This window comes from Phyllobates terribilis, unplaced genomic scaffold, assembly GCF_046119375.1.
Source record: "Phyllobates terribilis strain yellow unplaced genomic scaffold, ASM4611937v1 Scaffold_34__1_contigs__length_13252353, whole genome shotgun sequence".
In the NCBI taxonomy this organism is placed as follows: Eukaryota; Metazoa; Chordata; class Amphibia; order Anura; family Dendrobatidae; genus Phyllobates; species Phyllobates terribilis.
In genome coordinates this window covers 3,800,978-3,814,874 of record NW_027362794.1, presented here as the reverse complement: position 1 = coordinate 3,814,874, position 13,897 = coordinate 3,800,978, and the positions used below count along the sequence as shown (strand labels likewise).

At 48.4% G+C, this 13,897-nt stretch overlaps 7 non-coding genes across 7 annotated transcripts; all 7 read right to left on the bottom strand.

The window, feature by feature from the left end:
* Window positions 1-5,427: 5,427 nt before the first annotated feature.
* Window positions 5,428-5,618, bottom strand: LOC141180784 (U2 spliceosomal RNA). The gene has a single exon (XR_012256422.1). It is a non-coding gene; the product is annotated as a U2 spliceosomal RNA (small nuclear RNA).
* A 1,116-nt stretch (window positions 5,619-6,734) lies between these two features.
* LOC141181759 (U2 spliceosomal RNA) lies at window positions 6,735-6,925 on the bottom strand. The gene has a single exon (XR_012257306.1). It is a non-coding gene; the product is annotated as a U2 spliceosomal RNA (small nuclear RNA).
* Window positions 6,926-8,035: 1,110 nt separating this feature from the next.
* On the bottom strand, window positions 8,036-8,226 carry LOC141180783 (U2 spliceosomal RNA). Its single transcript, XR_012256421.1, has one exon. It is a non-coding gene; the product is annotated as a U2 spliceosomal RNA (small nuclear RNA).
* A 1,116-nt stretch (window positions 8,227-9,342) lies between these two features.
* LOC141181477 (U2 spliceosomal RNA) lies at window positions 9,343-9,533 on the bottom strand. Its single transcript, XR_012257049.1, has one exon. It is a non-coding gene; the product is annotated as a U2 spliceosomal RNA (small nuclear RNA).
* Window positions 9,534-10,650: 1,117 nt separating this feature from the next.
* On the bottom strand, window positions 10,651-10,841 carry LOC141180782 (U2 spliceosomal RNA). Its single transcript, XR_012256420.1, has one exon. It is a non-coding gene; the product is annotated as a U2 spliceosomal RNA (small nuclear RNA).
* A 1,116-nt stretch (window positions 10,842-11,957) lies between these two features.
* On the bottom strand, window positions 11,958-12,148 carry LOC141180781 (U2 spliceosomal RNA). The gene has a single exon (XR_012256419.1). It is a non-coding gene; the product is annotated as a U2 spliceosomal RNA (small nuclear RNA).
* A 1,119-nt stretch (window positions 12,149-13,267) lies between these two features.
* Window positions 13,268-13,458, bottom strand: LOC141180779 (U2 spliceosomal RNA). The gene has a single exon (XR_012256418.1). It is a non-coding gene; the product is annotated as a U2 spliceosomal RNA (small nuclear RNA).
* Window positions 13,459-13,897: the final 439 nt, after the last annotated feature.

The following is a 13,897-nucleotide window of genomic DNA, read 5'->3' as shown; positions in this document are numbered from 1 at the left end:
TGATGATTTGGTGCCGGGCAGCTATTGGTCTGAGAGGTAGAGATTACCAGGCAATGGTAGAACCAGTTTACTCAGACAGTAGGCCCACCATTTTGACAGCACGGGGGGTGGTCAATGTACGCCATGGGAGGGTGCCCGTTCGCATAATAAATATCGGGGAGAGGGAAGTGTACCTGCCCCGGTATGCCACGCTAGCCAAATTATATACCACTAATCAAAATTCTATACAATCTGTGGAACCCTTGCCTCCATCTCACCCGGAGAAAGGTAACGGCTCTAAGAAAGACATGGAGGACTGGTGTCAGCAACTACATCTGGGTACTGACTCCACTCCCTCACATCAGAAACAAGGAGTCTATCGGGTGGTTCAAGAGTATGAGAGAGTGTTTAGTAAACACCCGTTAGACTTCGGGCGAGTCAAGGGGGTAGAACATTGCATCCCCACGGGAGATCATCCTCCCATAAAAGAGAGGTATCGACCCGTACCCCCTGCACATTACCAACACGCCAAGGGGATGCTTAGAGACATGAAGGAGGCTGGGGTAATCCGGGATAGTTGTAGCCCCTGGGCAGCCCCATTAGTTTTAGTCAAAAAGAAAGACAACACTATGAGGATGTGTGTAGATGACCGGAAAATCAACCGTATCACACACAAGGATGCGTACCCCTTACCAAGGATAGAGGAGTCATTGGCTGCTTTAAGATCTGCTAACTTCTTCTCTACCTTGGATCTCACTAGCGGGTACTGGCAGGTTCCTGTAGCAGAGGCGGACCGGGAGAAGACCGCATTCACCACCCCGATGGGACTTAGCGAGTTCACCTGCATGCCGTTCGGACTCTGCAACGCACCAGGAACCTTCCAACGCCTAATGGAGTGTTGTCTGGGCCACAGAAACTTCGAGACGGTCCTGTTGTACCTGGACGATGTCATCATATATTCCAAGACGTATGAGGACCACCTGAAACACCTGGCGGAAGTGTTCGAGGCTCTGGCGAGTTACGGCCTAAAGGTGAAACCCTCCAAGTGTCACCTCCTGAAACCAAAGGTGCAGTACCTGGGACACGTGGTGAGTGCTGACGGAGTGGCTCCCGACCCTGATAAGATCACCGCAATTAAGGGATGGCCAAGCCCCTCCAGCGTAAAAGAAGTGCGGCAGTTCCTCGGGTTGGTAGGCTACTACCGAAGGTTTATTCCCGGTTTCACCAAAGAAGGCAGCACCTATACAGGACCTCCTGATAGGCCAGTCCCGGAAGGCCAAGAACCAGAAGCCGCCCTTCAAATGGGAGGAGCTGGAAGAAGAGTCCTTCCGCCAGCTGAAGATGGCCCTCACGGGGGACGAAATCCTGGCGTACCCGGATTATAGTCAGCCCTTTATCCTCTACACCGACGCCAGTAACATCGGGCTAGGAGCCGTACTGTCCCAGATTCAGCAGGGGAGAGAACGAGTAATCTCCTATGCCAGCCGAAAACTGCGACCCACCGAAAGGAACCCCGAAAATTACAGCTCATTCAAGCTAGAGTTCCTGGCCGTGGTATGGGCAGTCACCGAGCGCTTTAGGCATTACCTCGCTTCTTCCCGGTTCACCGTATACACGGATAACAACCCGTTGACACACCTGGACACGGCAAGACTCGGTGCCCTGGAGCAGAGGTGGATGGCCCGTCTGTCCAACTACGAGTTCACAATCAAATACCGGGCAGGACGCTCCAATACTAACGCGGACGCCCTGTCCAGGATGCCCAACCTGCCGGACGAAGGAGAAGATCCGGAGGGACTGGAAGAAGTTGAACTCCCTGCGTTCCACCGTCATGGGACTATCCAGTATTCCCACCGGGTAAGGGGTAAGCAGGCTGCTACGTTGAACCCCTTACCCCACTACAACTGGGGGGAAACGCAAGACAGCGACCCTGCCGTCCGACTGGTGAAGGAGATGCTGACTCGGCTGGAGGCTCGCCTTGAACCAGACGCTCCGGAGGAAGCCAAACAACTATGGGCGGAGAAGAGTCGACTATTCCTTTACAAGGGGAAGTTGTGCCGCAGAATGGTCAACTCCCGGACGCATGAACTACTCTGGCAAGTAGTGGTGCCACGAAGAGACGCAGCCATGGTGATGGAGGCATACCACGACGGAGCTGGACACTTCGGGTGGAAAAAGCTGGAGTTCCTGCTGCGCGAGCGGTTCCACTGGGTAGGCATGAGGGGAACCATCGAGAAGTGGTGCAGAGACTGTGGCCCGTGCAATCTGAGAAGGAAGGACCGGGCCAGCCAGAAGACTCCCCTGCAGTCCATCGTCACCCGGCAACCGTTGGAACTGGTAGCCTTGGATCATGTAAAACTGACCCCAAGCAGAAGTGGCTACGTCTACGCGTTAACCATCGTGGATCATTACTCCCGGTTCTTGGTTGTCGTCCCCGTCAAGGACTTAATGGCTCAAACAGCAGCTAGAGCCTTCCAGCAGCACTTCTGCCGTCCACACGGGTACCCGGACCAAGTGCTGACGGACCAGGGACCTGCCTTTGAAGCGGAGGTCTTTCAGGAATTCTGCAATCTGTATGGCTGCCGGAAGATAAGGACGACACCCTACCATCCGCAGACTAATGGACTTTGTGAAAAAATGAACCAGGTGGTAATGGATCTTCTAAAAACGTTGCCCCTGGAAGAACGCAGTCTGTGGCCTGAAAAGTTGCCCGATCTGGTGGACCTATACAACCACATCCCGGTAGGTTCCACCAACTGTACCCCGGCTTACCTAATGAGGGCAAGACCTGGTAAGTTACCTGTTGACCTGGAAATGGGAGTCCTGACCCCCGAGGACACTTCACCAGAAACAGACTGGGACACAGAGAGGCAGCAGCAGTACCGGAGAGTACAGGAGAGCGTGGAGCGAAGTCTCTGTCAGGCTAGGGAAAGACAAGAGAAAACTTACAACCAGTATGCTCCCGCTGTTCCCCTGGTACCCGGAGAGCAGGTCTTGAAGAGGAAGAGACGGCTCCACAAGTTGGACGACCAGTGGGAGAAGGACCCGTACACCGTACTGCCCTCAAGCCACGAGAACCCGAAGGTCTGTACCATCAGTAAAGACGGAGGGGAAACCACAGCCATTGTATCCCGGGACCACCTGAAGAAGTGTCCCGAACAACTGAGGAACCCTGAAGAGGAACAAGAAGACCATCGACCCGTGGGAGAAAGGGAAGATATGGTTAGTACCGTGCTCGGGGACTTCCCTCGGTCTTGGACTCAAGTCAATGGTGCAGTTGTGGTACCCGTACTCACCTTCCTCCAACCATCATCCCAAGAACCTACGGAGCAACGGGTGGAGCTGGAAAAACAGCCGGTCCAGGAGGCAGAAGACTCCACACAAGTAGAACAGGAGAATCAACCCTCTGCTTATAGTGAGCCTGCCGTACCCCTAGTGAGACAAAGAGCCGGTAGACAGCTGCCCAGTTTACCCTTGACAGCTCCTACACCCTGTAGTTCAGGGCCAGACAGTCAGCTCCGTAGGTCCACTAGGGCCACTAGAGGCCAGTTACCCGCACGCTGGAGAATTTGAAGTGTAAAAATAGTTTTATTTATGTTTATCTGTGTATTGTTGCTTGTGTATAATTTTGTGTTTCCAGTTGTTTTTAGGAAACCTTGGTGGATTTACCGGGAATCCTTGTATATAGTTGGAGCGTAACCCAGGATGGACTAGTGACTGTTAAGGACTCGGGGTAGGACAGACCCCTACCTGGTTACGTCTCCCTGTGTTGGTGAAATGGACACCTTTGCTTTTCTTCAAAGACTACACCCGGTTGCGGATATGCCGTGACCATCTTATTGTGTTTCCTTATTGTATTTTATTGTTATTGTTATACCTTGGTATATTTTTCTAAAAAAAAGTGTTTAGTCCCGGAGTACTAAATTTCACTAGGGGGGAATGTGACACCCCAGGGGTCTGGTTGCCACAGTGATAGAGATATTACGTCTGAGAGCAGGTGGGAGGTCCTTTGGTCAGGGATCCTGTGCATGCCACACCTCCTGCCCAGTCTTGGGAGGGGAAGAACTTCCCCTGTATAAACCCTGGGCTGAGGCAGGGTTAGTCAGACAAGGAGAGTGGAGACAAGAAGCAGCATAGGAAACAGCAGAGTTACAAGGAGTCAGGGGCTGGCAGCTGCAGAGCTCGCCCTGACTAAGAAGATTCTTTACCGGACCCGGAGTCCGAGGCTGTGGGGACTAACTCCTACCCAGCAGCAGAATCCGTCAGGCAGGGGATTTCAGGTCCTCTGGCCCAGAAGCCCGAAGGCACGGTCACACGCGTGGGACCAGCACCGCCATCGTGGAGCGGAAGCCATTAGAAGGCCCCGAGTCACCGGCCATACGGGTGAGCACCACACGGTACACTCAGGGACGTGGGCTACTTACATCAGCTTCTAGCAAGGTAGCCAGAAGAGTACAGTCAGTTTGGGAGGCCTACAACTACGCCTGGCCAGGGGAGATTTCATCTGCTCAAAGACTGACCAGGCCCCGTTTGCTAGCAAGTACTCCGGGAGGGTCTATCGTTGTTACCAGTAAAGACCCTGAACTACACCGTACCGTCTCTGAGTGGTTCCTGCTACCCCCATCATCCACGTCGGCTGCCCTGAGGCCATACCCCTCCCGTTGGGGGTTATACTATCACGCTGCACAATCCTACCACCGGCCTCAGCGGTCTGCCCTGCAGCAGCAGCTCCCTGGCTGCACTCAACGGGTGGCGTAGTCATCAACCATTTACCGCTAACAGACTGCCGTCCAGTTTGACTCCCTGGGTACGGACCGGGTCACCGCCACGAGACTACAACCCTCAACAGATCCGGCTCCGGGTAAGCTCACGCGTGCGCAACGCAGCGCGACACAGGCCCAGGGGCGCGTCACAGGCATTAAATGAAAGAAGTCAGTGTTCCAGCAGAGGGAGACAACGTTTCAGAAAAGGCATTGTAGCAAACCAAAAAAGAAATTTTAAGCGCAGCAGAGTAACCAGCTCACATACCTGTTAGCTCAGGTGAGTTTAAAAGGCTGCTGTTGATAACAAGGGCATTTGCTAAATAGATGGTGTGTGTGCAACAATATACTGAAAGGTCAATTATATTGTGCAGCTTATCTCACCACCTGTAGTTATTTAGGTGAAAGCTCCAAAATGCTTGCCTAATATGTCTGTTTATCCAAAAGGAAGTATAGAGGGAGAGCTAGATAGATAGCATTGCATTACATTACATGGCAATGCAATGCACAGTTGCTGAAGTTGAACCAAAATGAGCTTGTCATCTGGCTTCTGCAACTTTTAACATGAAAAATCCAATGAGGAGAAGAAAAGCAAAGCCAAAGAGTCCATCCCAAAATCCGACAAACAAGCCAAATGAACAAAAAGCATTGAATTCAATTCTTTCTGATTTTAGAAACTGCATTAAAGAAGGGGTGCACCGGTCCTGGAGATACTGCAATACCAGGTCAATGCGTGGAGTGGACAGAGCAAGCTCTTTTTCCATCTCCCTGTTCTAAAAATCCATTTAATATATGGTCCCCAGATAGGGGACGTATCAGATATTAAACTGATAAGAACAGATACTACACTTGATCTTAGCCAAAAGGCCGAGAAGCGATAACCAGAATTGGTTTCCGACTACGGTGCCACCCAAGGATTCTGAAAAGTCCATTTGTGGAGATGGCCACCTGGACTCCCGTTAAGAAGACATGCTGTCAACCTCTAGATCCCTCACATGCCTGCACTTTTCGGCTTGCTGCTGCTGCAATCCACGCGTTTTAGATCTGCATAACTCCACCTCTTTTAGCACAGTACCCTCAACCCCCGGCTGTTCCCACCCGCCTCAACACCGTTGGAAGGGAGGAGAACCAATTAAGGCGGGGGGGGGGGTGGAACGAGCAGCTGTCTACCCTTAGCAGGAGGGTTGCTGATTAATTACCTCTCCTGCTGCTGCTGCTGCTGGCTGTCCAGCAGCAGACTGAAGGTGGCTGCTGCTGTGCGCAGGTATATAAAGGCTCAGAGCCTATTATGACACGCGCAGCTAGCGTTCCATTGCCACATTCCGTCTACTGCAGGCGGGATACCTGGATGGCTGAATGTCACTGAGAAGCTCACAGAGACCGCCATAAGCAACAGTTTAAAAGAATGCCACAGACTAATCAACCAAACTTTTTGGGTTGGTTTCTCTTTTATAATCTGCAGGCATTAAATGAAAGAAGTCAGTGTTCCAGCAGAGGGAGACAACGTTTCAGAAAAGGCATTGTAGCAAACCAAAAAAGAAATTTTAAGCGCAGCAGAGTAACCAGCTCACATACCTGTTAGCTCAGGTGAGTTTAAAAGGCTGCTGTTGATAACAAGGGCATTTGCTAAATAGATGGTGTGTGTGCAACAATATACTGAAAGGTCAATTATATTGTGCAGCTTATCTCACCACCTGTAGTTATTTAGGTGAAAGCTCCAAAATGCTTGCCTAATATGTCTGTTTATCCAAAAGGAAGTATAGAGGGAGAGCTAGATAGATAGCATTGCATTACATTACATGGCAATGCAATGCACAGTTGCTGAAGTTGAACCAAAATGAGCTTGTCATCTGGCTTCTGCAACTTTTAACATGAAAAATCCAATGAGGAGAAGAAAAGCAAAGCCAAAGAGTCCATCCCAAAATCCGACAAACAAGCCAAATGAACAAAAAGCATTGAATTCAATTCTTTCTGATTTTAGAAACTGCATTAAAGAAGGGGTGCACCGGTCCTGGAGATACTGCAATACCAGGTCAATGCGTGGAGTGGACAGAGCAAGCTCTTTTTCCATCTCCCTGTTCTAAAAATCCATTTAATATATGGTCCCCAGATAGGGGACGTATCAGATATTAAACTGATAAGAACAGATACTACACTTGATCTTAGCTAAAAGGCCGAGAAGCGATAACCAGAATTGGTTTCCGACTACGGTGCCACCCAAGGATTCTGAAAAGTCCATTTGTGGAGATGGCCACCTGGACTCCCGTTAAGAAGACATGCTGTCAACCTCTAGATCCCTCACATGCCTGCACTTTTCGGCTTGCTGCTGCTGCAATCCACGCGTTTTAGATCTGCATAACTCCACCTCTTTTAGCACAGTACCCTCAACCCCCGGCTGTTCCCACCCGCCTCAACACCGTTGGAAGGGAGGAGAACCAATTAAGGCGGGCGGGGTGGAACGAGCAGCTGTCTACCCTTAGCAGGAGGGTTGCTGATTAATTACCTCTCCTGCTGCTGCTGCTGGCTGTCCAGCAGCAGACTGAAGGTGGCTGCTGCTGTGCGCAGGTATATAAAGGCTCAGAGCCTATTATGACACGCGCAGCCAGCGTTCCATTGCCACATTCCGTCTACTGCAGGCGGGATACCTGGATGGCTGAATGTCACTGAGAAGCTCACAGAGACCGCCATAAGCAACAGTTTAAAAGAATGCCACAGACTAATCAACCAAACTTTTTGGGTTGGTTTCTCTTTTATAGTCTGCAGGCATTAAATGAAAGAAGTCAGTGTTCCAGCAGAGGGAGACAACGTTTCAGAAAAGGCATTGTAGCAAACCAAAAAAGAAATTTTAAGCGCAGCAAAGTAACCAGCTCACATACCTGTTAGCTCAGGTGAGTTTAAAAGGCTGCTGTTGATAACAAGGGCATTTGCTAAATAGATGGTGTGTGTGCAACAATATACTGAAAGGTCAATTATATTGTGCAGCTTATCTCACCACCTGTAGTTATTTAGGTGAAAGCTCCAAAATGCTTGCCTAATATGTCTGTTTATCCAAAAGGAAGTATAGAGGGAGAGCTAGATAGATAGCATTGCATTACATTACATGGCAATGCAATGCACAGTTGCTGAAGTTGAACCAAAATGAGCTTGTCATCTGGCTTCTGCAACTTTTAACATGAAAAATCCAATGAGGAGAAGAAAAGCAAAGCCAAAGAGTCCATCCCAAAATCCGACAAACAAGCCAAATGAACAAAAAGCATTGAATTCAATTCTTTCTGATTTTAGAAACTGCATTAAAGAAGGGGTGCACCGGTCCTGGAGATACTGCAATACCAGGTCAATGCGTGGAGTGGACAGAGCAAGCTCTTTTTCCATCTCCCTGTTCTAAAAATCCATTTAATATATGGTCCCCAGATAGGGGACGTATCAGATATTAAACTGATAAGAACAGATACTACACTTGATCTTAGCCAAAAGGCCGAGAAGCGATAACCAGAATTGGTTTCCGACTACGGTGCCACCCAAGGATTCTGAAAAGACCATTTGTGGAGATGGCCACCTGGACTCCCGTTAAGAAGACATGCTGTCAACCTCTAGATCCCTCACATGCCTGCACTTTTCGGCTTGCTGCTGCTGCAATCCACGCGTTTTAGATCTGCATAACTCCACCTCTTTTAGCACAGTACCCTCAACCCCCGGCTGTTCCCACCCGCCTCAACACCGTTGGAAGGGAGGAGAACCAATTAAGGCGGGGGGGGGGGTGGAACGAGCAGCTGTCTACCCTTAGCAGGAGGGTTGCTGATTAATTACCTCTCCTGCTGCTGCTGCTGCCGGCTGTCCAGCAGCAGACTGAAGGTGGCTGCTGCTGTGCGCAGGTATATAAAGGCTCAGAGCCTATTATGACACGCGCAGCCAGCGTTCCATTGCCACATTCCGTCTACTGCAGGCGGGATACCTGGATGGCTGAATGTCACTGAGAAGCTCACAGAGACCGCCATAAGCAACAGTTTAAAAGAATGTCACAGACTAATCAACCAAACTTTTTGGGTTGGTTTCTCTTTTATAGTCTGCAGGCATTAAATGAAAGAAGTCAGTGTTCCAGCAGAGGGAGACAACGTTTCAGAAAAGGCATTGTAGCAAACCAATAAAGAAATTTTAAGCGCAGCAGAGTAACCAGCTCACATACCTGTTAGCTCAGGTGAGTTTAAAAGGCTGCTGTTGATAACAAGGGCATTTGCTAAATAGATGGTGTGTGTGCAACAATATACTGAAAGGTCAATTATATTGTGCAGCTTATCTCACCACCTGTAGTTATTTAGGTGAAAGCTCCAAAATGCTTGCCTAATATGTCTGTTTATCCAAAAGGAAGTATAGAGGGAGAGCTAGATAGATAGCATTGCATTACATTACATGGCAATGCAATGCACAGTTGCTGAAGTTGAACCAAAATGAGCTTGTCATCTGGCTTCTGCAACTTTTAACATGAAAAATCCAATGAGGAGAAGAAAAGCAAAGCCAAAGAGTCCATCCCAAAATCCGACAAACAAGCCAAATGAACAAAAAGCATTGAATTCAATTCTTTCTGATTTTAGAAACTGCATTAAAGAAGGGGTGCACCGGTCCTGGAGATACTGCAATACCAGGTCAATGCGTGGAGTGGACAGAGCAAGCTCTTTTTCCATCTCCCTGTTCTAAAAATCCATTTAATATATGGTCCCCAGATAGGGGACGTATCAGATATTAAACTGATAAGAACAGATACTACACTTGATCTTAGCCAAAAGGCCGAGAAGCAATAACCAGAATTGGTTTCCGACTACGGTGCCACCCAAGGATTCTGAAAAGTCCATTTGTGGAGATGGCCACCTGGACTCCCGTTAAGAAGACATGCTGTCAACCTCTAGATCCCTCACATGCCTGCACTTTTCGGCTTGCTGCTGCTGCAATCCACGCGTTTTAGATCTGCATAACTCCACCTCTTTTAGCACAGTACCCTCAACCCCCGGCTGTTCCCACCCGCCTCAACACCGTTGGAAGGGAGGAGAACCAATTAAGGCGGGGGGGGGGGGTGGAACGAGCAGCTGTCTACCCTTAGCAGGAGGGTTGCTGATTAATTACCTCTCCCGCTGCTGCTGCTGCTGGCTGTCCAGCAGCAGACTGAAGGTGGCTGCTGCTGTGCGCAGGTATATAAAGGCTCAGAGCCTATTATGACACGTGCAGCCAGCGTTCCATTGCCACATTCCGTCTACTGCAGGCGGGATACCTGGATGGCTGAATGTCACTGAGAAGCTCACAGAGACCGCCATAAGCAACAGTTTAAAAGAATGCCACAGACTAATCAAGCAAACTTTTTGGGTTGGTTTCTCTTTTATAGTCTGCAGGCATTAAATGAAAGAGGTCAGTGTTCCAGCAGAGGGAGACAACGTTTCAGAAAAGGCATTGTAGCAAACCAAAAAAGAAATTTTAAGCGCAGCAGAGTAACCAGCGCACATACCTGTTAGCTCAGGTGAGTTTAAAAGGCTGCTGTTGATAACAAGGGCATTTGCTAAATAGATGGTGTGTGTGCAACAATATACTGAAAGGTCAATTATATTGTGCAGCTTATCTCACCACCTGTAGTTATTTAGGTGAAAGCTCCAAAATGCTTGCCTAATATGTCTGTTTATCCAAAAGGAAGTATAGAGGGAGAGCTAGATAGATAGCATTGCATTACATTACATGGCAATGCAATGCACAGTTGCTGAAGTTGAACCAAAATGAGCTTGTCATCTGGCTTCTGCAACTTTTAACATGAAAAATCCAATGAGGAGAAGGAAAGCAAAGCCAAAGAGTCCATCCCAAAATCCGACAAACAAGCCAAATGAACAAAAAGCATTGAATTCAATTCTTTCTGATTTTAGAAACTGCATTAAAGAAGGGGTGCACCGGTCCTGGAGATACTGCAATACCAGGTCAATGCGTGGAGTGGACAGAGCAAGCTCTTTTTCCATCTCCCTGTTCTAAAAATCCATTTAATATATGGTCCCCAGATAGGGGACGTATCAGATATTAAACTGATAAGAACAGATACTACACTTGATCTTAGCCAAAAGGCCGAGAAGCGATAACCAGAATTGGTTTCCGACTACGGTGCCACCCAAGGATTCTGAAAAGTCTATTTGTGGAGATGGCCACCTGGACTCCCGTTAAGAAGACATGCTGTCAACCTCTAGATCCCTCACATGCCTGCACTTTTCGGCTTGCTGCTGCTGCAATCCACGCGTTTTAGATCTGCATAACTCCACCTCTTTTAGCACAGTACCCTCAACCCCCGGCTGTTCCCACCCGCCTCAACACCGTTGGAAGGGAGGAGAACCAATTAAGGCGGGGGGGGGGGTGGAACGAGCAGCTGTCTACCCTTAGCAGGAGGGTTGCTGATTAATTACCTCTCCTGCTGCTGCTGCTGCTGGCTGCCCAGCAGCAGACTGAAGGTGGCTGCTGCTGTGCGCAGGTATATAAAGGCTCAGAGCCTATTATGACACGCGCAGCCAGCGTTCCATTGCCACATTCCGTCTACTGCAGGCGGGATACCTGGATGGCTGAATGTCACTGAGAAGCTCACAGAGACCGCCATAAGCAACAGTTTAAAAGAATGTCACAGACTAATCAACCAAACTTTTTGGGTTGGTTTCTCTTTTATAGTCTGCAGGCATTAAATGAAAGAAGTCAGTGTTCCAGCAGAGGGAGACAACGTTTCAGAAAAGGCATTGTAGCAAACCAATAAAGAAATTTTAAGCGCAGCAGAGTAACCAGCTCACATACCTGTTAGCTCAGGTGAGTTTAAAAGGCTGCTGTTGATAACAAGGGCATTTGCTAAATAGATGGTGTGTGTGCAACAATATACTGAAAGGTCAATTATATTGTGCAGCTTATCTCACCACCTGTAGTTATTTAGGTGAAAGCTCCAAAATGCTTGCCTAATATGTCTGTTTATCCAAAAGGAAGTATAGAGGGAGAGCTAGATAGATAGCATTGCATTACATTACATGGCAATGCAATGCACAGTTGCTGAAGTTGAACCAAAATGAGCTTGTCATCTGGCTTCTGCAACTTTTAACATGAAAAATCCAATGAGGAGAAGAAAAGCAAAGCCAAAGAGTCCATCCCAAAATCCGACAAACAAGCCAAATGAACAAAAAGCATTGAATTCAATTCTTTCTGATTTTAGAAACTGCATTAAAGAAGGGGTGCACCGGTCCTGGAGATACTGCAATACCAGGTCAATGCGTGGAGTGGACAGAGCAAGCTCTTTTTCCATCTCCCTGTTCTAAAAATCCATTTAATATATGGTCCCCAGATAGGGGACGTATCAGATATTAAACTGATAAGAACAGATACTACACTTGATCTTAGCCAAAAGGCCGAGAAGCGATAACCAGAATTGGTTTCCGACTACGGTGCCACCCAAGGATTCTGAAAAGTCCATTTGTGGAGATGGCCACCTGGACTCCCGTTAAGAAGACATGCTGTCAACCTCTAGATCCCTCACATGCCTGCACTTTTCGGCTTGCTGCTGCTGCAATCCACGCGTTTTAGATCTGCATAACTCCACCTCTTTTAGCACAGTACCCTCAACCCCCGACTGTTCCCACCCGCCTCAACACCGTTGGAAGGGAGGAGAACCAATTAAGGCGGGGGGGGGGGTGGAACGAGCAGCTGTCTACCCTTAGCAGGAGGGTTGCTGATTAATTACCTCTCCTGCTGCTGCTGCTGCTGCTGGCTGTCCAGCAGCAGACTGAAGGTGGCTGCTGCTGTGCGCAGGTATATAAAGGCTCAGAGCCTATTATGACACGCGCAGCCAGCGTTCCATTGCCACATTCCGTCTACTGCAGGCGGGATACCTGGATGGCTGAATGTCACTGAGAAGCTCACAGAGACCGCCATAAGCAACAGTTTAAAAGAATGCCACAGACTAATCAACCAAACTTTTTGGGTTGGTTTCTCTTTTATAGTCTGCAGGCATTAAATGAAAGAAGTCAGTGTTCCAGCAGAGGGAGACAACGTTTCAGAAAAGGCATTGTAGCAAACCAAAAAAGAAATTTTAAGCGCAGCAGAGTAACCAGCTCACATACCTGTTAGCTCAGGTGAGTTTAAAAGGCTGCTGTTGATAACAAGGGCATTTGCTAAATAGATGGTGTGTGTGCAACAATATACTGAAAGGTCAATTATATTGTGCAGCTTATCTCACCACCTGTAGTTATTTAGGTGAAAGCTCCAAAATGCTTGCCTAATATGTCTGTTTATCCAAAAGGAAGTATAGAGGGAGAGCTAGATAGATAGCATTGCATTACATTACATGGCAATGCAATGCACAGTTGCTGAAGTTGAACCAAAATGAGCTTGTCATCTGGCTTCTGCAACTTTTAACATGAAAAATCCAATGAGGAGAAGAAAAGCAAAGCCAAAGAGTCCATCCCAAAATCCGACAAACAAGCCAAATGAACAAAAAGCATTGAATTCAATTCTTTCTGATTTTAGAAACTGCATTAAAGAAGGGGTGCACCGGTCCTGGAGATACTGCAATACCAGGTCAATGCGTGGAGTGGACAGAGCAAGCTCTTTTTCCATCTCCCTGTTCTAAAAATCCATTTAATATATGGTCCCCAGATAGGGGACGTATCAGATATTAAACTGATAAGAACAGATACTACACTTGATCTTAGCCAAAAGGCCGAGAAGCGATAACCAGAATTGGTTTCCGACTACGGTGCCACCCAAGGATTCTGAAAAGTCCATTTGTGGAGATGGCCACCTGGACTCCCGTTAAGAAGACATGCTGTCAACCTCTAGATCCCTCACATGCCTGCACTTTTCGGCTTGCTGCTGCTGCAATCCACGCGTTTTAGATCTGCATAACTCCACCTCTTTTAGCACAGTACCCTCAACCCCCGGCTGTTCCCACCCGCCTCAACACCGTTGGAAGGGAGGAGAACCAATTAAGGCGGGGGGGGGGGGTGGAACGAGCAGCTGTCTACCCTTAGCAGGAGGGTTGCTGATTAATTACCTCTCCTGCTGCTGCTGCTGCTGGCTGTCCAGCAGCAGACTGAAGGTGGCTGCTGCTGTGCGCAGGTATATAAAGGCTCAGAGCCTATTATGACACGCGCAGCCAGCGTTCCATTGCC